At 33.7% G+C, this 23,775-nt stretch overlaps 1 protein-coding gene across 24 annotated transcripts in view; it reads left to right on the top strand.

The window, feature by feature from the left end:
* Window positions 1-23,775, top strand: part of SOX6 (SRY-box transcription factor 6) — a 675,736-nt gene that overhangs the window by 218,931 nt on the left and 433,030 nt on the right. The window contains exon 1 of one of the 24 annotated variants that reach the window (XM_065944091.1): window positions 174-249. The exons of 22 other annotated variants lie outside the window; for them this stretch is intronic. The gene's annotated coding sequence lies outside the window, so the exon portion shown is untranslated. Of the gene's footprint in view, window positions 1-173; window positions 250-23,775 lie in introns of those variants that run through there. One more of the 24 variants, XM_065944083.1, reaches the window with a different exon arrangement.

Genomic DNA, 23,775 nt, shown 5'->3' with positions numbered 1-23,775 from the left:
ATTTTTACTTTCAATTTGTTATCTGCATAATTGAATTTCCTCTTTTATTTCCCGAGTCATAAATTGATTAGCATGAATTGGGCAGACTGCTGTAATGCTAAGGGTTAACCAGAAGAGAATTACAAATGAACTATCTAGAAAGTTGATTATTAATCCAGCTAGAGAAGAAATATCCTTTTACTTAGCAAGAATGAGTATCTGAAGAGCTGATAATATTGTTCAGGCAGTGAGGTGGAATGGCAGAGCTTGGTAAGTAAAACAAAACTTGGGATTAATCTTTTATATCAGTTTAAAAAAATTCCTAGAATGTTGATATATTTAAATAGTTAAATCTAATATGAATTTATAAGCTGCTGGAACAAATCTAAAAACTTCCAAATGTGTTTGTATAGACTATCGGTATAAGTTAACTGAAAAATGTTTACATAAGTAGATAAATATATTTAATTTTGAATATTTGTAAAAATATGTGATTAGATTTGTGATTAAGAACAAGGAAGTGGGCATGGAGGAATGATTGCTGTAATAATGTAAGTCCAAATCTCATACTGAAGAATATTGAGTGACAACTGTTGTTGTTTTCTCACAAGATCAAGTTCTGGATTCTTAGATATGAAAATGAAAATATAATTTAAAATATAATATTTGCATAAAGATTCAGTGAGATATTTTTCAGACTTATAGGTGACAAAAATTGTCATAAGTTCTCTTATTTTCTGGGTCCTACTACTCATTTCACCCTGATGTTTAATTTAAGGACCTTTCTAAAGACAGCTTTTATTGTATTTGTGAATTGGAAGGGAAGAGAAATGAGAGGATCTGTGCTATTTGTACAAAGAAAATTAAGTGAAAAGATATGATTTTAATAATGTTCTTCCTTCAAAGACTGCTCCTCCTGTTGTAGAAGAAATTTTGATGTCAACATTCAATTCTATAAGATTGAATTTTCCCATAAATTACTTGATATTACAAAAATGAACCTTTTAAACATGGTATGGACCATACCGAATATTATTGCAGCTTTGTGCAGTATTAAATCATTCCAATATAGTATTGTATTTAGAAGTTAGTAAACTTATTAAAATTGTGCACCAGCAAATGAAGAATTTTAACCTTTCCTTTAAAAGTATTTTTTTAGTGGCAGTAAAAAGGCCTTGACATTTCATTATTTAACGTTCACATAAGCACAGAAAAAATGTTTTTAAAAAGCTATAAGTATTAAAAGTATGTGCTATATGTGTACATGTGTTTATGAATAACATCAAGTATATATACATTCAAAATACCAGAGCACCATTTGGACATATACACTCAGCTTTTTTTTTTTCATTGTTCTAATGTAGTGACTCATATTTAAAACTGGGAATATTAACTATAGTAAGTGAAATAATAAGGACAATAGTTAAAAATTATTCAGCACTTGTGCACTAAATGCTGTGTTAAATGCCTTATGTCATTTAATCCGCATATTATTTCTGTGGTTGTTGGAAAACTACAAGGATTGTAATGTATGCTACAACAAAGAGTAAAGTAATTGAAGAGCCTTTTACATCTGATGCTAAATGTCTAGAAAATAAAGGCCCATGAAACAAATTGTATAAGAGAGGAGATCCTTAAATTCTGTGTGCTTATATCTTTCTCAAAATTGAGAAGATTTAATATGATCCTGGGAAAGAGTAATAGATTAGTCAGTGATTCTTAGCAATCACTAATTCTTTAAACAACCTTTTATTATGAAAATTTTAGTTGTTCAAAAATGTATAAATAAGCTAAAATATTGTATATTTATAAGAAATGAAACAATACTAATACAGTCCAAATCTTCTGTGAATTCTTTCCCAATTTTTTGTCTTCCTCTCTTTATGCTAGAGGTAACCATTTTTTTTGAATTTGGTATTTGTCATTCTCATGCTTTATATTTATACTTAAATTTCATTATCACTATGTATATGGAGGAAAAACTCCACTTAATCATTCTTAGAGATTTAGGATAGACCTTTTCTTGGCTTCCTTTTACACTTTAATTAAAACCAAAATCCTTAACACAATATGCAAAGCTCTGGCCCCATATAATGTGACCCTTGCATTACCAGCCTTAGCTCTTGCCTTTTTCCTAATGACTCTCTTTGCTTCAGCTGGTTTCCTGATCTACACTCTCCAAGTTTTTTGCTGCTCTAAGGTTACGCTATCTTCTCAACTGGGATATACTTCTCCCCACTATTCTTCAGAATGAGTCCTACTCATTCTTCAGCTCTCTGTTTAAATGTCATTTCCTCAGAGAAACCTTCCCTGATCCTTCCAATTCAAATCTTGTTTGCCTGCAAAGATCTCACTGCAAACCCTTTAATAATAGGAGATATTGCAATTTCAAATTATGTATTTATTTGTGTGATTTTTGCTTAATGTTTGTCCTTCACCCTGGATTCAATTATTTTATTCTCACATTTCCCCTTATATTTATCAACATGGTTTTGTACATTACAGGCATTCATAGATATTTGTTGTTATTAAGAGAGGAATGTAGTGAATGAAGAAGAAAGGGAGATTGAGAAAGAAAACTACATATAAATAGAGTCTGTGGGTTAGTTGATCTATACTGTTAAGGTTAAATTATGCAACTTGAATCTAGTTTAAGAGTAGGGTGAGAGAGGTGGGAGGGACCTTGTTTGTTTCTTAAATCTAGTTGCAGAATGTATCTATTATCCGTTGTTGCCTCTTGCTTTTCAGTGCAATCTTTGACTTTTGTGTTCTCATTTTTGGGACTCTGCATTCTTGAACTGAGCTTTAAAGTTGTAAACTTGTAGAGCAGCCCCAGCATGTATAATATTAGTGTGGAGATGCTATAGTGGGCTCTAAAAATCTGGGAAAATTTCTGACACACAGTTGAGGAAATACATATGGTACTTTTGCATAAGAAAGCCATGAGGCCACTTATAAGAGTTTTCAGGTGCGTGACTATAACTAAAGTATTCTTAGAAGTGACACTTGCTGTTATAATGGTAGGCAGTCTGATTTTTTAAGGGGATTATAGAAAAGATTATAAAAAAGGAGAAAAGCAAATGAAATCAGTCTGAAAGGAGGACTAAGGTTTTCAAAATATTTGAATATACTTATGCTGTACTCTGTAAATCTTTACTGGCATTTGTAATTAAAATCCAAGGCCAAAAGATGATGCTGAATTTTTTCTTTTTGGTTGTTGATATGGGAAAAGGAGACAAAAAAGGGGATAAAAAAGAGAATTTAATTAAAATGTCTTAGTGTTAAAAGGAGGGGATTTGTAGAGTGTCTCATTTGTGGTCATAGAAGGTGCCATTATTAGTAATAATAGTGTGCCTTACATTTTTATTTTTATTACTCCTTACACTTTTAAATGAACTTTTTCATATGTTATCTTATACATTTCTTTTATTAACTCCATGAGATAGTTAAAATGGGGGTTGTATTATCTTCAGTTTATAATGAGGAAAACTAGGAATGAATAGAGAGAAGCCAAGACTAAGACTTAAAAACAATTCTGAGGTTTAGTTTTATTCACTCTACTTCTACCCTTCCATAAAGGATTGGAGGGTATAATTAGGTTCTTTTAAGGACCAAGATCATTGGGGTGGATGTCCTCTATAGCAGTGGTCCCCAACCTTTTTGGCACCAGGGACCAGTTTCTTGGAAGACAGTTTTCCACACACTGGGGGTGGAGATGGGGCATGGTTTCAGGATGTTTGAAGTGCATTTACAGTTATTATATACTTTATTTTTGTTATTATTACATCATCTCTACCTCAGATCACCAAGCATTAGATCCTGGAGGTTAGAGACCCCTGCCCTATAGGTTTCCTAGACTTAAATGTTTAGTTTTTTCCTAATTTTCTAAAGTTGTAAAGTAGTTAACCATCTCCAGCAAATAAAACTGAGATGGTTAAATGCATATAGTTAATAGATACACTGCTAAACCTATTCTAAGTTAAGGCTTTCTGGGTGAAGTAATTGTTTCCTGATATCGTGTGATATCAGGAGCCCAGTCCTCTCCTAATATCTTAGGGTTACAAGAATAAGCAGACATGGAGTTTATAAGAATGAAATGCCATAACATTTGAAGTAAATAAATTGTAGCTTAAATAAAAGCATGTGATGAAGCAGCGGGTACAAGCCCCTTGAATGGAAACCCGTCATTTGAACTGAAAAGATGGACATTTTTTGGCACTCGTTGAAAATATTTTTTTTAAAAGAACAAGTGGAAGGCAATGTGTATATTGCATTTATGCATGTGTACATGCAGGTAGAGGGGTATTTCTTTGAGAACAAAGAAATGCTAGCAGGTATTTGTAATGATTAGCCAAGAAAACTGTTTGCTGCATTTAAAGTAAAAGCCAAACCTTGTATTTTTCAATTGGACAAAGAGCCTGGTTGCAGAGAAATTCAAATTCTCACTCTTTCTGGGCCAGCAAGCAGAAGCCTCCCTTAGGTTAAAGGAACCAGACATGTTCACTCTGAAGTACAGAAGTCTCAAGAGAATCTAAAATCTGTCCTAAGATGGATAAATTGCTGCTGTAGGGGAATAGTGTGTACTGTGGAGAACCAAACCCAAGTTATCAGGTGAAAGTCACAGGGAGCCAGAGTCACAGGAACAGCAGAAGAAATGCTTTGTAACAGCTACAGTTGTCTAAAAATGGGTTGAACTTTTTTGTTGATATAGTGAAGGCCTTGCTACTGGGAGGAATTGGGAAGAAAGATTAAAGTGTTGGATGATAGCAAGTTGTTTAAGTATTGATGTTTCTAAGATGTGCTCTATATGTTAACTGGCTAAGACAAGGATGTTAGTCAACATAGCAAGGATATATTCTTATGTGAAGCCAAGGATGAATGTCATGAAGGCCAGGTTTACTTTCTGGGATGCTCAGCTCTATTTACTCTAGTATGTCAGTTAAAAAATTCACCAATTTTTATCTATAGACAGCCGTTTGATGCCTAAAATTGTCTCAACTAAGACCTTTAAACTTCACAGCTATTCTCAAACCTCAGAAGAAGTGGCATAAGAGAATGAAATTGTATTATAAGGGAGAAAAAGAGAAATCTGTTAGTTTCTCCATTGGGTCCAGATATAGAGAAGAAGAATTTATTAATAATATGATTTAGGGAGAATAAATTTAAAAAAATCACTAAATTCCCTAAATTACCTTTAAAGGCTCCTGAACTTTAGTACATTAATAAGATAAAGGATGATGTTTTTAAGCACATTGGAGATTTTCTGTTAAGTTTCTTCATATTGAGGTAGTGCTTTCATTTGAACAATTAAACATGTTTAAAAATTAAAAAATAATACACAAATATATTCTTGTTCTAGAGTACCTTGTGTATAGTAGGAAATCATTAAATGTTACTTGAATAAATAATTTTTGGAAAAAGTGAAGGAAATTTTCCTTAATGTCTCTTCCCACCTCAGATTCTGCTTCTCCTCCCCAAACATATTTACTGTTTTCAATCTGGTTTATATCTTTCCTGACCTCTTTCTATATAATGATATACATATATACACAATTATATAGAAACATGCAATTTTATTTTTTTTTAATTAATATATTTTTTTCATTTATTTTTATTAGTTGGAGGCTAATTACTTTACAATATTGTAGTGGTTTTTGCCATACATTGACATGAATCAGCCATGGATTTACATGTGTTCCCCATCCTGAAGCACCCTCCCACCTCCCTCCACATCCCGTCCCTCTGGGTCATCCCAGTGCACCAGCCCCGAGCACTTGTCTCATGCATCCAACCTGGACTGGTGGTCTGTTTCACACTTGGTAATATACATGTTTTGATGCTGTTCTCTCAGATCATCCCACCCACGCCTTCTCCCATAGAGTTCAAAAGTCTGTTCTGTACATCTGTGTCTCTTTTTCTGTCTTGCATATAGGGTTATCATTACCATCTTTCTAAATTCCATATATATGTGTTAGTATACTGTATTGGTGTTTATCTTTCTGGCTTACTTCACTCTATATAATGGGCTCCAGTTTCATCCACCTCATTAGAACTGATTCAAATGTATTCTTTTTAATGGCTGAGTAAAATTCCATTGTGTATATGTACCACAGCTTTCTTATCCATTCGTCTGCTGATGGGCATCTAGGTTGCTTCCAATGTCCTTGCTATTATAAACAGTGCTGTGATGAACATTGGGGTACATGTGTCTCTTTCAGATCTGGTTTCCTCAGTGTGTATGCCCAGGAGTGGTTTTTTAAGGAATCTCCACACTGTTCTCCATAGTGGCTGTACTAGTTTGCATTCCCACCAACAGTGTAAGAGGGTTCCCTTTTCTCCACACCCTCTCCAGCATTTATTGCTTGTAGACTTTTGGATAGCAGCCATTCTGACTGGCGTGTAATGGTACCTCATTGAGGTTTCGATTTGTATTTCTCTGATAATGAGTGATGTTGAGCATCTTTTCATGTGTTTGTTAGAAATCCGTATGTCTTCTTTGGAGAAGTGTCTGTTTAGTTCTTTGGCCCATTTTTTGATTGGGCCATTTATTTTTCTGGAATTGAGCTGCAGGAGTTGCTTATATATTTTTGAGATTAATCCTTTGTCTGTTTCTTCTTTTGCTATTATTTTCTTCCATTCTGAAGGCTGTCTTTTCACCTTGCTTATAGTTTCCTTTTGGAGAAGTGTCTGTTTAGTTCTTTGGTCCATTTTTTGATTGGGCCATTTATTTTTCTGGAATTGAGCTGCAGGAGTTGCTTATATATTTTTGAGATTAATCCTTTGTCTGTTTCTTCTTTTGCTATTATTTTCTTCCATTCTGAAGTCTGTCTTTTCACCTTGCTTATAGTTTCCTTTGTTGTGCAAAATCTTTTAAGTTTAATTAGGTCCCATTTGTTTATTTTTGCTTTTATTTCCCAGCAAGAATACTGGAGTGGGTTGCCATTCCCTTCTCCAGGGGATCTTCCTTTTCCAGGGATCAAACCCAGGTCTCCTGCATTGCAGGTGTGTTCTTTACCAGCTGAGCCACCAGGGAAGCCAGAATACTGGAGTGCGTAGCCTATCCCTTCTCCAGTGGATCTTCCCAACCCAGGAATTGAACAGGGGTCTCCGGCATTGCAGGCAGATTCTTTACCAACTGAGCTATGAGGGAAGCCGTGATATCTACGAATAATCCCAAATTACTCAACAAACAAAAAATGGGGAGAGTGTTAAATAATAGGGCATTTTAGCAGACAGATAGGATTTTCAAAAGATCCAGATGGGAACTTAAAACTGAAAAAAAATGAAAGATGATATCTGAAATGAGATTAACTTGATGGGCAAATCAGTAGAATAAAAATGACAGGGAATAGCTAGTGAAATTGAAAATAGATCAATAGAAATTATCTGATATAAAGAACATAGAGAAAAAATTAAAAATGAATATAGCACTAGGGATACATAAAGCATTATTAAAAGTTCTAATGTATATAAATCCTAGGAAAAAAGGAGAGCAATATTAGGGTAGAAAAAAATGCTTGAAGAAATAGTGGTTCCAAATTTCCCAAATTTGGTGAAAGATATAAATTTACATATTTAAGAATTTCAGTGAACTTCAAGTAGCATAAATGCAAAGAAAAACACACTAGACACATTGAAATAAACTGCATAAAGCAAAGAAAAATGTAGAGGTAAAGTCTTTTTTTTTTTCTGGTAATGACAGGAAACAGAGAACATAACTTACCAACATTGGGAATGAAAGAGGAATTGTCAGAGAAGAATTTAGAGATTAAATGGACAATAGGAGGTGTTATGAATATCTTATATCAAAAATGTACAGGTGTACCTTGGAGACATTGTAGATTTAGTTCCAGACCACTGCAATAAAGGTAGTATCACAATAGTCACACAATTTTTTTGGTTTGTCAGTGCATATGAAAGTTTTGTTTATACTATATTGTAGACTATTAAGTGTGCAGTAGCATTAAAAATTCTTTATTGCTAAAACATGCTAATCATCATCTGACAATCAAAGTTGCCTCAAAACATCAGTTTGTAGAAACTACAATATTTACTAAATGTAATAAAGCAACATGCAATAAAAAGAAGTACACCTTTACTACTTAGAAGAAATAAGAAATTCCTCAAAAAACCCCCCAAAATCAGAACTTGCTAAAACTGACACAAGATGAGACAGAAAACCTAAATAGCACTTTTTTTAATAAAAGACATTGCATTTTAAATTAAAAAATAAAATATTTAATAAGAAAACTTTGAGTCCAAAGTGGTTTCACTGATGAATTCTGTCATATATTTAAGAAATAGCATCAATCTTAGCTAAACTCTTTCAAAATATAGAGGAAGGAGGAATAATTTCTATCTTTCAAGTCTAGTATTACCATAATACCAAACCTGCCAAAACATTACAAAAGGCAAATTTTAGACCTATATTCTTTATGGTCATAGATGCAAAAATACTTAACATCAGCAAATTTAGTCCAACAATACAAAAAGAATGGGAATAGAACCGCCATATGACCCAGCAATCCCACTACTGGGCATACACACCAAGGAAACCAGAATTGAAAGAGACACATGTACTCCAATGTTCATCGCAGCACTGTTTATAAAAGCCAGGGCATGGAAGCAACCTAGATGTCCATCAGCAGATGAATGGATAAGAAAGCTCTGTGGTACATATACACAATGGAATATTACTCAGTCATTAAAAAGAATACATTTGAATCAGTTCTAATGAGGTGGATGAAACTGGAGCCTATTATACAGAGTGAAGTAAGTCAGAAAGAAAAACACCAATACAGTATACTAACACATGTATATGGAATTTAGAAAGATGTAATGATAACCCTATATGCAAGACAGCAAAAGAGACACAGATGTATAGAATAGTCTTTTGAACTCTGTGGAGAGGGTGAGGGTTGGATGATTTGGGAGAATGGCATTGAAACATTTATTATCATATATGAAATGAATCGCCAGTCCAGGTTCAATGCATGAGACAGGGTGTTTGGGGCTGGTGCACTGGGATGACCCAGAGAGATGGGATGGGAAGGGAGGTGGGAGGGGGTTCAGGATGGGGAACACATGTAAATCCATGGCTGATTCATGTCAATGTATGGCAAAAACCACTACAATATTGAAAAGTAATTAGCCTCCAATTAAAATAAATAAATTTATACTAATAAAAAAATACAAATAGAGGATAATATGTCATGATCAAATAGGGATTAGGCCAAGAATGCAAGGCTGATTTAGCATTTGGAAGATCTCACCATATTATTAATGGAATAAGTGAAAAATATCATATAATCATTTTCATAGATGTAGAAAAAATATTTAAGAACAATAATTACTAATTAAAACACTCAGCAAGCTAGGAATAAAAAATAATTTCCCTAATCTGAAAAGGACATCTGTGAAAAATTTACAATTAGCATCATGTTTAATGGTGAAATACTGAGTGAAATTTTTCCACAATGGAGAGCAAAATAATTAATATCTATGTTCTTTCATCCCATTTGACATTGTATTGGAGGCCCTAACCATTGTGAGGAGGCAAGAAAAGGAAACAGTATGAGAATACAAAAGGAAAAAGTAAAACTGTCTCTGCATCTTTGACAAGGTTACATGAACACAAGGTCTTCTATATGCTAATGGATGGGGATAAAAATTCCATGGAAAACAATGGAGATATTATTTTGACTTGATCTTAAAAATTAAAACTAAAATTGAAAAGTTACTTTAAATTTGCAGCATTTCATTTGTATTTGTGCATTCTTAGAAGAATGAATTAACTGCATGATTTTTAAGAATAGTTTTTCAGGTCAAATATTATGATCATTTGACATGGTATCATTTTTGCAGGGAACATTTTCTTTCTTTTTTTTTTTAATTTTTTTTTTTAAATTAGTTGGAGGCTAATTACTTCACAACATTTCAGTGGATTTTGTCACACATTGACATGAATCAGCCATAGAGTTACACGTATTCCCCATCCTGATCCCCCCTCCCACCTCCCTCTCCACCCGACTCCTCTGGGTCCTCCCAGTGCACCAGGCCCGAGCACTTGTCTCATGCATCCAACCTGGGCTGGTGATCTGTTTCACCATAGATAATATACATGCTATTCTTTCGAAACATCCCACCCTCACCTTCTCCCACAGAGTTCAAAAGTCCGTTCTGTACTTCTGTGTCTCTTTTTCTGTTTTGCATATAGGGTTATCGTTACCATCTTTCTAAATTCCATATATATGTGTTAGTACGCTGTAATGTTCTTTATCTTTCTGGCTTACTTCACTCTGTATAATGGGCTCCAGTTTCATCCATCTCATTAGAACTGATTCAAATGAATTCTTTTTAACGGCTGAGTAATATTCCATGGTGTATATGTACCACAGCTTCCTTAGCCATTCATCTGCTGATGGGCATCTAGGTTGCTTCCATGTCCTGGCTATTATAAACAGTGCTGCAATGAACATTGGGGTGCACGTGTCTCTTTCAGATCTGGTTTCCTCAGTGTATATACCTAGAAGTGGTATTGCTGGGTCATATGGCAGTTCTATTTCCAGTTTTTTAAGAAATCTCCACACTGTTTTCCATAGTGGCTGTACTAGTTTGCATTCCCACCAACAGTGTAAGAGGGTTCCCTTTTTTCCACACCCTCTCCAGCATTTATTGCTTCAGGGAACATTTTCTAAGGTCTTTGTTTAATCTTTTTATATTCAAATCATTCTCTGTTGAAAATATACCATGTTAACTCATTCTTTGCAGTTTTTGGTTCTTCAGTTTATCTTGGCAAACTGCAGATTCTTGATTTGTCAACAGTCTGAGCTGGTCTTCAACACTATATTTCTCACAAGTTCTTGCTTTTTTTATTAAGATTTGCAATTTCACTTTGAATTCATTTCACATTTTTATTTTGAATATTATTTACAATATTCCACAATGCAATTTCATGGCTGCAATCACCATCCACAGTGATTTTGGAGCCCAAGAAAATAAAGTCTGTCACTGCAGCCATGAAATTAAAAGACACTTGCTCCTTGGAAGAAAAGCTATGACAAACCTAGACAACATACTAAAAAGCAGAGACATTTCTTTACCGACAATGGTCCATCTAGTCAAACCTATGGTTTTTCCAGTAGTCATGTATGGATGATGAGAGTTGGACCATAAAGAAGACTGAGTCCCAAAGAATTGATGTTTTTGAAATCTGGTGCTGCAGAAGACTGTTGAGAGTCCCTTGGACAGCAAGGAGATCAAACCAGTCAATCCTAAAGTAAATCAACCCTGAATAGTCATCAGAAGGACTGATGCTGAAGCTCCAATACTTTGGCCACCTGATGCAAAGGGCCAACTCTTTGGAAAAGATACTGATGCTGGGAAAGATTGAGGCCAAGAGGAGAAGGGGAAAACGGAGGATGAGATGGCTGGATGGCATCACCAGCTCAATGGACACGAGTTTGAGTAAACTCCAGGAGACAGTGAAGGACAAGGAAGCCTGGTGTATTATAGTCCATGGGGTTGCAAAGAATCAGACACGATTGAGTGACTAAATAACAACAATGCGATATCCATCAATCAGGTTAGCTTGATTCTCAATCTTGACTAAAAAATAATTATTTTACAATTTTTAAATGTTTTGCTATTCTTAGCTTGCATTTTAATCAATTAAATCAGTCTTTGGGAATGGGAGCCAGGCATCAACATTATTTGAAGATTCCATGTCACTCCAGTGTGCACATAACTTTGAAGCCACTGGACAGTGATTATCAAATATACAAAGAAATTTATCTAAATTGATGAGATACCATTAATTAATCAGTGAGAGATATTTGAATGAAGAGTAATTTTATAAATGTTAATTTCCTTAGTGAATGTTTTTATATTTTGATCATTTTCACTTCCTATTTGATTTTGGAGACTCACATAATGAATTTTGAGTAACAAGAGTATCTTCTATATTCAATGAATGTCAAGTATTTATGACCTAGGAATACAGCAGTGAGCTAAAATGTATGGTATCCCTTTTTTTGAAGAGTTTACAATCTAAAAAAGAGGAAGACATTAAATAAATACTTAATTATAAGATAATAAATATTGTGAAGCAAAAGGGATTTCCATTGTGGGCTTAGAATCAAGTATGGTGAATCTGCGTTGGTGATATTAAAGCTGAGGCCTAAGGAGACAGTGGAAACAGTGTCAGACTTTGTTTTTTGGGGCTCCAAGATCACTGCAGATGGTGACTGCAGCCATGAAATTAAAAGACACTTACTCCTTGGAAGGAAAGTTATGACCAACCTAGATAGCATATTAAAAAGCAGAGACATTACTTTGCCAACAAAGGTTCGTCTGGTCAAGGCTATGGTTTTCCCAGTGGTCATGTATGGATGTGAGAGTTGGACTGTGAGGAAAGCTGAACACCAAAAAACTGATGCTTTTGAACTATGGTGTTGGAGAAGACTCTTGAGAGTCCCTTGGATTGCAAGGAGATCCAACCAGTCCATCCTAAAGGAGATCAGTCCTGGACGTTCATTGGAAGGACTGATGCTGAAGCTGAAACACCAATACTTTGGCCACCTGATGCAAAGAGTTGACTCATTGGAAAAGACCCTGATGCTGGGAGGGATTGGGGGCAGGAGGAGAAGGGGATGACAGAGGATGAGATGGCTGGATGGAATCACCGACTCAATGGGCATGAGTTTGAGTAAACTCCGGGAGCTGGTGATAGACGGGGAGGCCTGGCATGCTGTGATTCATGGGGTCACAAAGAGTTGGACATGACTGAGTGACTAAACTGAACTGAACTGAAAAGATGAGCAAGAGATAATTTGGTGAAGAGATGTAAGAGGGAACAGAGTTTTTGAAAGGTCATAACTTAGGAGGAGGCTTGCAAGCTCTAGAAACAGAAATCAGGTAAAGATGACTAAGAGCAATCAACAAACAATAGAGAAGCTCTAAGTTGCTGTTTGTGTGTTTGTTTGTGTGTGTGTGTATGTGTGTGTGAAGATAAAACTAGAAAGATCGTTTGGAATCTGATATTAATAGGCTTGTATCTCTACCAAGTAATTTGGAGTTAAATCTGTAGGTATGAGGAAATAATGAAGGGTTTTTAAGCAGGATATTGGATGTGATCAGATTTTATGTTTTAGCACCACAATTCAGGTAACAACAATAAAATAAGATTTCCCCGTGTGGTATCCTCAGCTTAGAAAAGTAAACTTTTCTTTGTTTTGTTTCTCCCGTGTGTGTGTGTGTTTTAGTCAGTGATGTCCAACTCTTTGCCACCCCATGGATTGTACCCTGCCGGGCTCCTCTATCCATGGAATTCTCCAGGCAAGAATACTGGAGAGGGTATCCATTCCCTTCTCTGGGAGATCTTCGTATATTGCAATTCTGTTATTAAGGTAGAATGGATTTCTCCTCCAACTCTCATTACTACCCCATTTCCCAAACTAAATGAAAAGCCACATGTAAGAGGAAAAAAAAAATTCCACTAGCATTCCTCAAGAACCATATGTATACCAATACAAGTAGAATTGTCCTATGAGTTTTTTGAGTTTGCTAAAGACAGCTTTGAAATAAGTCCAGGAGCTTGAAAGTCATGCTCAAGGGATTGACCCCAGAGAACATTATGACTTCAGCAACCACAGATCTTTGAAGTACTAAAGTGGTCTGAGGCAATTAATTTGATAGCAACAAACATTAAACTGTTCTTTTAGTTTGAATGACTATGAGCTAGTAGGTTAGGAAATGGGAGAGAAAAAATGAAAATGAAAATATTAATTAAATAATTTTTACTTTGGCCTCAATTCAGTCACAGATGATATAGCAGTTACTTAGGATTTCCACACATTAGTTAATTCAAAAGAGCAGAAAATGAATCAGAACCAGAAACCTATATATTATGCGCTTCTTTCCTTTATGCACCATGAAAAACTCAGCATTTCTTGTGATAACAGGAGTTTGCATTTCTAACTTGGCTGCATCCAATCTAAAAATGGATTAAAATATGCTCCTAAACATATTAATGAAGGGTTTTTTTCTTTACCTATCTGTTTATTGAAAGTAAATAGTGATGGAAGTAGTTAATATTTATTTGTACATTTAAGTGGTAGAAAGAACATGTGAAAGCTATGACACTACTGAGTGAAAACACACCAGAATGTTTTTGTTTCCCAAAGATAAAATACCCTTAACCAAACAATTTACAGCATGATTTAGACTTGCCCTCCCCCCATATTACAAAATGTAAACGCCTCTGTTGTAAATGGTGTCCATTGACTTTAGGCCATTGACAATTTGAATCTAAGAAAAGAAACGGAATCTTCACAGCTCTGTCGGCTAAAGAGTCAATTAGATCTGGAGATAGCAGGTTTTAGGTACAGGAAATTATGTACAGGAGGAATTGAATATTAATTGTAATTGGAAGGCACATAATCTAAATTCAGTTTTGATTATGCCACAGATTAACTCTGGGTTTCATTTAGTCCATCTCAAATCTGTACTGGCACTGTACTGTTAGTGCTACTCATAATAATAACCAGTACTGAAAATAATTGAAAGTTTTCAATGTTCCAGTACTTTGTGCCTATTTGGTCTTCTACCTTTCTCTCTTTTAAAATTAAAGCTCTAGTTAGTGAAGAAAATGGTTTATGTTTCTGGGAAGAAGCACTTTTCCTAATGAAAAAATCCTCTAAGATCTGCTGTATATATTGCTCTCTGGCATGTTTGCAAATTGTATATGGCATTCAGTGGGACAGTTCCAAACAGAGACACACATTTCTAGATCAGAAAGAATAAAAAAATGCCCTTGGTTCATTTCTGATATGTTAATTTTATTTTTATGCTGCCACCTTTTCTTTCTTTTTCAGCCATGTAGTCAGTGATTGCTCAATAATAGCTAAATTGCCTAAAGCAGTCTATTTTTTTAAAATTTTTATTTTAGAAGGTGAAGAAATGCATTTCACTCATGACTTGGCTTCTTGAAATTTCAGTATTTTATCAGTTTATTTTGCTGTTTCCCTAGAGTTGTTTAAACTTTTTTTTGACCCTAAAAATAAGGGTGTGTCAGAATTGTTGCAAGCAAAGATAGAGGTAATCATATATGGTTCCTGTTATAAGCTTTTTGTTGATACTGACTGCTATTTAAAATAAGACCTCTAAGATGAATCTACTTATAGCATTTTTTTCTTTCAAGTGACTTTATTGTACAGAATGTAATCAATTTTTTCATAATAGTTACATTTTTATACCTTTATTGTTCAAGAATTAATCTGGCTATTTGAGTAAGAAACTCAATTGAGAGTGTATTTCTTAAATTTCTAAAGACTGCCTTTTAGCTTTTATAGTCACCTATAAAAGTGATTTCCTAAATAATTTGTTCTTTAGAAAATATAAACAAAATTGAAGAATATGATATTTAAAATCATCCATAATTCCATTTCCTAAATAATTTGTTCTTTAGAAAATATAAATTTCCTAAATAATTCTGATTTCCTAAATAATTTGTTCTTTAGAAAATATAAACAAAATTGAAGAATATGATATTTAAAATCATCCATAATTCCATTACCAGTGATAACCCCTATTAAAATTAGAAGGTAAAATGTATTATAATTAAGGGTATATCCTATCTAGTTTTAAATTATAATTTTAAAATTTAATTATCTAGCATCTTGCCTTGATGACTCAGAGTCATCATGATGAACAACATTTGATTCCTGAACTGCTCCTTGAGTTGTCTACTAAGACTAGTTATCTCTGTGCTGAGTGGGCCCCCAAACGGCTGTGCTTCTTGAGTGCCTGTGTCTGCATTTTGAATTTTCTGTCTTTGCCTTTGTTTCCAGACTATAAACTGTCATTTCTTGATAATCACTGTTTTTACCTACTAATATTATAATATTATATAATATTACATAATTACATAATAATTACATAATAATATTATATAATATCCTCCTTCAATACTCCCATGAACTGCTATTTCTGTTTGGCTCAGTGTTAAATAGAGAAAAGGGGAAAACTAGCAGTTTTATACAGTTCCTTTATGTTGTACAGCACTAATACAGGTGCTTTCACGTAAATGATGCTATTAAATTTTCACGCTATGTTCTTGAATATTGTTAGTTCAATTTTCTTAGATAACAGAGAACAATTTACTGAGCATTTACTATATATGAGGCACTGTGCTAAGAACTTTACATGTATTGTGTTAATTGGGTTTATTTCTGTAATACTCCGGTGAGGGAGATTGTTTTACAGATAGAAACACCTAGGTATTTCTTGTAACTTGCCCAAGATCATAATACTATTAAGTAGTAGAATCAGGATTTGAACTCAGGTGGGCCCCTCAAATCATTAAAAGCACTATAATTTTATATGAAGTGAAAGTAAATAGATTCTGACCTCAGGAATTCTTCTTTAAGAAAAGTAAAGGAGCTTTACTATACTACTTTGACATCTGTTTGGGGTTTTTTCCTCTCTAATTCCCTTCATTGCTCTATTTTAAGGATGATGCTGAATAAGGGATCTATGGAGAAATGTGGGTGTCTGTGGAACTCAATATTCAGGACAAATTAATCCTAAAAGAATGAGGTTAAAAAGATTTATCAAGGAAGGAGTAATTCTTGTTAAATAAGTCCATCTTTCATAATTCATAGAATTATGAGTGTATTCTCTGCAAAATTTCCTATATTAAAAGGTCCTGAGTTATTTGAAGAAAAGCTATGACAAACCTAGACAGCATATTAAAAAGCAGAGACATTACTTTACCGACAAAGGTACATCTAGTAAAAGCTATGGTTTTTCCAGTAGTCATGTATGGATGTGAGCGTTGGACCATAAAGAAGGCTGAGAGCCAAAGACATGCTTTTGAACTGTGGTGTTGGAGAAGACTCTTGACAGTCCCTTGGACTGCAAGGAGATCAAACCAGTCAATAATAGAGGAAGTCTATCCTGAATATTCATTGGAAGGACTGATGCTGAACCTGAAGCTCCAATACTTTGGCCACCTCATGTGAAGAGATGACTCATTGGAAAAAACCCTGACGCTGGGAAAGACTGAAGACAAAAGGAGACACAGGAAGCAGAGGATGAGATGGTTAGATAGCATCACTGACTCTATGGACATAAGTTTGATCAAACTCCGGGAGATGGTGAAGGACAGGGAAGTCTGGAATGCTGCAGTCCATGGGGTTGCAAAGAGTCAGACATGACTGAGCGACTGAACAGCAACAATATAGTAATTAACCAAAATACCATTGAATTGATTGTCCATAGCTATAATTCTTGGGGAAACAGGTTTTAATATCTATGTATATTTTTAATTATACATGAAATAAAAGAGTAATTTCAAGCAAAAAGCCTCATTAGTTTCTTTCAGGGTAGTTCAGAGGGCTTACTTGGTGGCTCAGACGGTAAAGAATCCACCCCTATTGCAGGAGACCCAGGTTTGATCCCTGGGTCGGGAAGATCCCCTGGAGAAGCGAATGGCTACCAATGCCAGTATTCTTGCCTGGAGAATTCCATGGACAGAGGAGCCTGGCTGACTGTAGTCCATGCGGTCCCCAAAACTCAGACATGACTGAATGACTAAGCACATGTGATAGTTCAGAGGTTAAGTGGTGGTGAAGAACTTGGTCTTTAAAGTTTTCTGCCTAGATTCAAATCCTAACTTGACCATTACTAACATGTTGGACAGGTTAATTTCTATGTGCCTACTTTCTCATATGTAAAATGGGGATAGTGACAATCATATCTGCAAATTAATACCCTCTCCAATATGAATTGTTTGTTTTGTGGACTAAAGTTAATATATATAAAATAACTTGTATAATGCTTACTGTACAACAAGTGCTTTACAAGTGTTACTATTACTTTAATTTGAACATTTTTTCAAATCTCTGAGTTCTGTAAAAACTGCTAACAATTTTAAGTCTTTGCCTATCAAAATAGTATATTTTTCACTTCACAAATAGCCTAACCTGCCTTCCATTATTCCCTCTTTCCTTTCTTAAGACTTACCCTGAAGTTGACAGTGACCTCACAATGAACTCTGTAACTTCATTTTAGGTCATTTTTTAGAGCTAAGCATAGAAACATCCAAAGTTGGACTATTTTATTCAGAATGGACAAAAACTTCATGTGAGGTATCAAATATAGTGTCTTTTTACCTTCAGATAATTTCCTCTTATGTTGTGAGATTTTTTTTCCCTGTCATTTGAAATTATGATGCATTAGGCAATTAGGTCAAAAGTGGAGTCCAACAACTGACTTGAATGTTGAATGTGCATTGGTATCCTATAATAGAGAGGACTCCTTGTTTATTTGCTAGTTTATTTTTGAAAGAAAGTTGTAAATGGCAATTTACTCTACCACCCCCCCCATGGTGTACATGTGCAAGACAAAGATAAAAACTATGTTTCCTTCGTGGAAGGGTGTGGAGGTAGAGGATGATTTCAAATTAGAAATAATGACAGCAATAGAGGCTTCCGATGAAGATACAGTGGCCACCAAAGGACAAAGGAGAGAAGCTAATTTCTGAAGTTGAGGTATTTGATTAAACATTAGGTTGTTCTTTATGTGTACAAGTGCCAAGTATGTTGTTATTTATGAGCTGAGGAGAGGTGTGTTGGGCAGAGGTGTTTATTGGATGGTTTGATGATGGCTGGGAGAGAAGCAATACTGAGATATTCAGAAAACCTGTAATAAGTAAAAAATATTTTGATAGGTAAAGACTTTGGCTTTTTAAGATTTTTGCAATGATTAACTGGGAGAATTGGGTTATTATTAATGGTGGTTTACAATTTTGGATAATAACATTGACTTAGAGAAAAAACTACCAGATTTTGATTAGAATGCCTAATGCTTTCTTGTATTACTTTAATGAACTTCCTTTTGTAGAGACAGCTTACAACTTTGTCAGCCTCAGGTGACTTTGTGTTTATTTTTTTAAAGTCTAGTATTGTTCTTGTGTGTGTGTGTGTTTGTGTTTGTGTGTGCATGTGTATTCGGATTGGAGGAGGAAATAGGGAAAGAATGTGATATTTTAAGGAGATGAAAAGTCAGTGAAAGTTAACGTAAGGAAATAGAGGTTTGTAATGAAAAATAAAGGATTTCAATCATGTTTTCTCCCTTAACAAGAAAAATTAAAGTACATTATGCATAGTTCCATGAAGAATGTATATAAATATCATATGCAAAATTAAAGAACAAGCGAAAACTTTCTAAGAAGTTAATGTATATGATTTAATAAAATTGTAACAGTGGTAAAGAGAAATTTTTTTGAACATACTTTTAAATATAGTGTCCAATTGGGATAAATTTTCAACAGTATAGGCTGGGCCATTTATAGATTACAGCACTTTTAATTTTCTCAATGTTACAAAGTGTTGATTTTGATAAAGAATTTGTTGATGGTATATCAGCTTCTCCATGTGGAGGAGTGCTACTGAGTGATTAGTCAGTCTTGGGGCTTATGGCCAAAATTCAGAAATTGTGTCCCCAGTTCTTCTGGCCTTCTCAAAATGGGAAGAAGCTAGTAAGTTTTCCTGAGTCTTGATTCCTTGTGAAACAAATTCTTCATTATCAAGCATGTCTGTGTTTTTCCTCTTTCTTCACCTTCTTTCTTTTTTTGGAAATTCTCTTTTTCTCTCACATTGTTACTACTCCATCTATATTTAATTAAGTAGATACTAATTTTAGAGATACTCCAGGTTTAAATTAGTTACGTGAAAATTCTTTACATTTCTATCATTTTTTATTGTAATTTTAAAGCCAAGGAGTCTAATTTTTCACTCTAATTTTAAAACTGAGGAATCTAAAGCTTGATAAGATTAGTTGATTTGCTCAAGATCACATATTTAGGACCTGGATCAGGATTTTTGGTAATGCTACACTGCCAAATAATTGGTCCCTATTCAGTTTTTCTTTGTTTTTCCATCTTGATGACTAGTGTCAAGATATTTGTTTTAATCAAATGTTCAACCATGTAAAGTTATTTTAATTTACTGTATCTATCTGTCTATTAATAGATGGACATGTTTCAAGGAGATTTACTTCATTGCTCCGTAGGGCTCATTTGCAGCTTGAACTAGTACTTTTAAAGGGTTTCATCATTTTAAATAAAATTTCTAATTGGATAGAATATACTAATACATCTATGATTTGCTTTTGGAGAAAAATATTATATGTTTTTTGTCTGTTGTGATAATAAGGCATATGTTATTTTTTGCTTTTCCATAAATTATACTTATTTAACAAGTAGAATGGATTTGGAGAAAAGTGTAAAATATAGTCTTTTTCACTGCTTTTATTTTTTTGTTATTACAAAGCAAACTAGTTATTGGGGAGAATTTGGAAAATATAGAAAAGAAAATTAAAAAAAACTCTATGACATCTAGAGATACCTCAAAAATGCTTATACTGATTATATGCTTCAAGTTCTCCTACTTAGATGCATGTATTTTTAAAAGAAAAATATCTTATTGCAGATGCTGTTTTGCAAGCTACTTTTAAAAGGTTAACATATCATGATGATTTTCCCCTGTCCTTAGATATTCTTCTGCATAACTTTTCTTTTTAAAAATGAACTTTATTTGCTACAAAAGTAACAGATACTGCATATAAGAAATTTAGGAAATATATAAAAATAAAAAGAAGAAAAACCTTCATTCTCAGTCCAGATATATTCATTATAATATCAAGGTTATATACATCCAGTATTAAAATTTTATTTCTCCCTCTCTAATGTTAATATCTGTATCTCCTTTTTATACAAAAATGGAATTCTATGGTAACAAATGCTTTATATTCCACTTTTTTATTTAACAGTATTTCATATCATTTACGTTTTCCTGTGATACCACTCTTCTTTACATCATTATTTTTAATGATTGCATACTATTCCATTTGTGGGCCTCTCATAGTTTATAGTTGATCATCTATAGTTAAGGTATTTAAAAATTTTTTACTATTATTAACAACATTGTAATAAAGTCTTTTGTAGATCGATCTCTGCACACATCTCTGATGATTTCTTTAGTTTAAGTTTTTAGAAATGATTTCTTGGTTAGTCACTTTTTAAAGATGTTTAATGCATATTGCCAAAATGCCCTCCAGAAAAGTTGAACTGGTTTACTTTTATCAGCAGTGCATGAGAGTACTCACTTGCCACATCCATGCTTACACACACTACTGTTGTTATTTTCAACCATTGCCAATATGACAGGTAGAAAATGGCAGATTATTTTTATTTTTTTGCAGATTATATTTAGTATAATTATATTTCTTTGATTAGTAGTGAAATGAATATTTCTTCATTTGTTTATTGCTCATTTGCATTTCTTTTCATTTTTAAAAAATAACTTTCTTATATCCTTTGAGAAGTAGCTTCGATTTTGGAGTTGGACTGTTGGCGACAGAATTTGAATCTTGGTTCTACCGCCACTATTTACTAACTCTGTAACCTTGGGTGTTTATTTAATCTCTTGGTTCTTCAGTTCCCTTATCTGTAAGTTTCTTATGTTTCATAGACTTGTTGCAAGGGTCAAATGAATGAACATATATGAAATATTTAAAATAGTCCAGCACAAATTAATGCACATGACTATAATGAGCAGTTCTTACTAATTTGCAAGAAGCCTTTATATGCTAAAAATTAATCCTTTATCATTCGTGATGCAGATTTTTTTTTTCCAGACTTGTCATTTTGTCTTTCACTTAAAGTGTTTAGAAAATCAATTCTCTCTCATTAAATCTAAACTTTTATTATTTTCTTTTTTTTTTCTGCCTTTGGTGTCACTTTTAGGAATGTCTTTTCCACCCAACATTATATACTTGCATATATTTTATTATATTGATAGTATTATCATGTTTTTTTACATTTAATTTTTAATCCATCTGAAATTTATTTTGTTGTGTGATATGCCATTAGGATATAAAGAACCCACCTTCTCAACAGTATTAGTCATATAATCCATCTTTTTAAACACAACAATTATCATGGACTAAATTCTTAAAGATATTTGAGTCTGTTTTTAACTTCTTTTATTAATAATTGATCTGATCATCTACTTGGAATACTTTTAACTAGTGACATTTTATATTTTTTAATTGAATTATGTTTTTAAAATTATTTTGGTTATTGCAAGCATTTGTTTTTTCAGATGAACTTTAGAATGATTTTATCATTTCTTCCCCTGCCCACCAAAAAAACCCTCTGATTTTTATAGAAGTATAGTAAACTTATAAGACAGTTTGGGATCATATGATTTTTAGACTGATAGATTGTATTTTACTTTAAGGATACATTTTAAATTAAATCCACTGTGCTTAGTACACAACAGGCAGACAGCAGAAGTTGTTGAATAAATGTTAAATATGTTAATAATAACTGCTGAAAATTTACATGGTTTTAATTTTTACCTGTCATAAACAATACTTCAATGAACAAACATAAATCTTTGAATACCACCATGACTGCTCCTGTGGAATAAATTCCTAGACATCTAAAATACAGTTCAAAGAGTATTTTTAATGATTTTGATATACCGCCAAATAATTTTCTAGAAAGGATACACTGGTTCATACTCCCATCAACAGTTTAAAATCATACTGTTGTGATCAGCTCTGTGTTTGTATCCCCATTGTAAGATGAAATACCAATTTCTAATAAGCTTAAAATTAATATTTCATGGTAAAAGAAACACTTTTACTTTTTAAGTGGTTGTTTATGTTTTCTGAATATAAAGGAGAGGCACATTAAACCTGCAGAATTTAGAGTAAAATACGTGTTTCCTCTGCTATAGGATAATAAACCAACCAATGTAGATATAAATCCACATGCTTGGGCAGAGTCACATGTGCAAGGAACCAGATGATGATGATGATGATGATGATGATGATAATACAGTAAATATTATTTTAAGATAATGTCTTCAAGTGACTTTTCCCACTATTCTACATTATATTTCTCCTTTCTTTGTACTGTGAGATCACTTCTCCCTCTCTTCTGATAAAAAGAAATTCAACTTACTTAGTTTTAGTAACTTACTTAGTTTTAGTGTTTATCCAGTTTTAATTCTTTTAATAGTGACAGAATATTGTCACCATTACCTTGCATGGACAATCTCACTCCTTCTATGACCACCTGGCTTTATGTTACAATTTTTGTTAGAGGAAAAAAAAAATTTGTATTTATTTTGTTTTGTCCTTGCATTCCTGGGAACTGAGATTTAAACAAGAAAGCAAACTAAGATTACGATTTGAATAGTTAGATGGAAAGAAACTTGTAAACAAAGGGCTTTAAGTACTCTGGTTCCTTTAGTATTTTATTGATCTATTTATTTACTTTTCATTCTTCCTCTTTATCTCTTTTGGCAGTATACATACCACAAAAAAAAGCTGGTAAGGCTCAATCAGTTGCGATAGTACAGTTATTACTACTGTATTTTAAAAGTTGAAGTCCTCCTTGCTTGGGAATAAATACCACTAACTTTAATATCTCTGTAACCACAACTTTTTGTTTTTATAACGTGTCCTTATCAATTGAAATTTTAGTTTTCGGAAGAATAATAGTCCTTAATACTTTTTGTTTTTCTCTTCTTTCCTCTTTCCTACCTTCTCTTCATCTCTTCCATCCACTCTGGCCCCTCCGTTTCCCTCTTCCCTTCCCTTCCTTTCTTTCTGTTTAGTACTAAAGAGATTCAACAGTCAGCTAGGGATCTGAAATGTTTCATCAGTAGGGCAGTAGTGTTCAACAGTTGCCTTGGGGAGATTTAAGTTGCCCTATGCTTG

The sequence above is a fragment of the Muntiacus reevesi genome, chromosome 9 (assembly GCF_963930625.1).
Source record: "Muntiacus reevesi chromosome 9, mMunRee1.1, whole genome shotgun sequence".
Classification (NCBI taxonomy): domain Eukaryota; kingdom Metazoa; phylum Chordata; class Mammalia; order Artiodactyla; family Cervidae; genus Muntiacus; species Muntiacus reevesi.
This window is presented reverse-complemented; position numbering and strand designations above follow the sequence as displayed.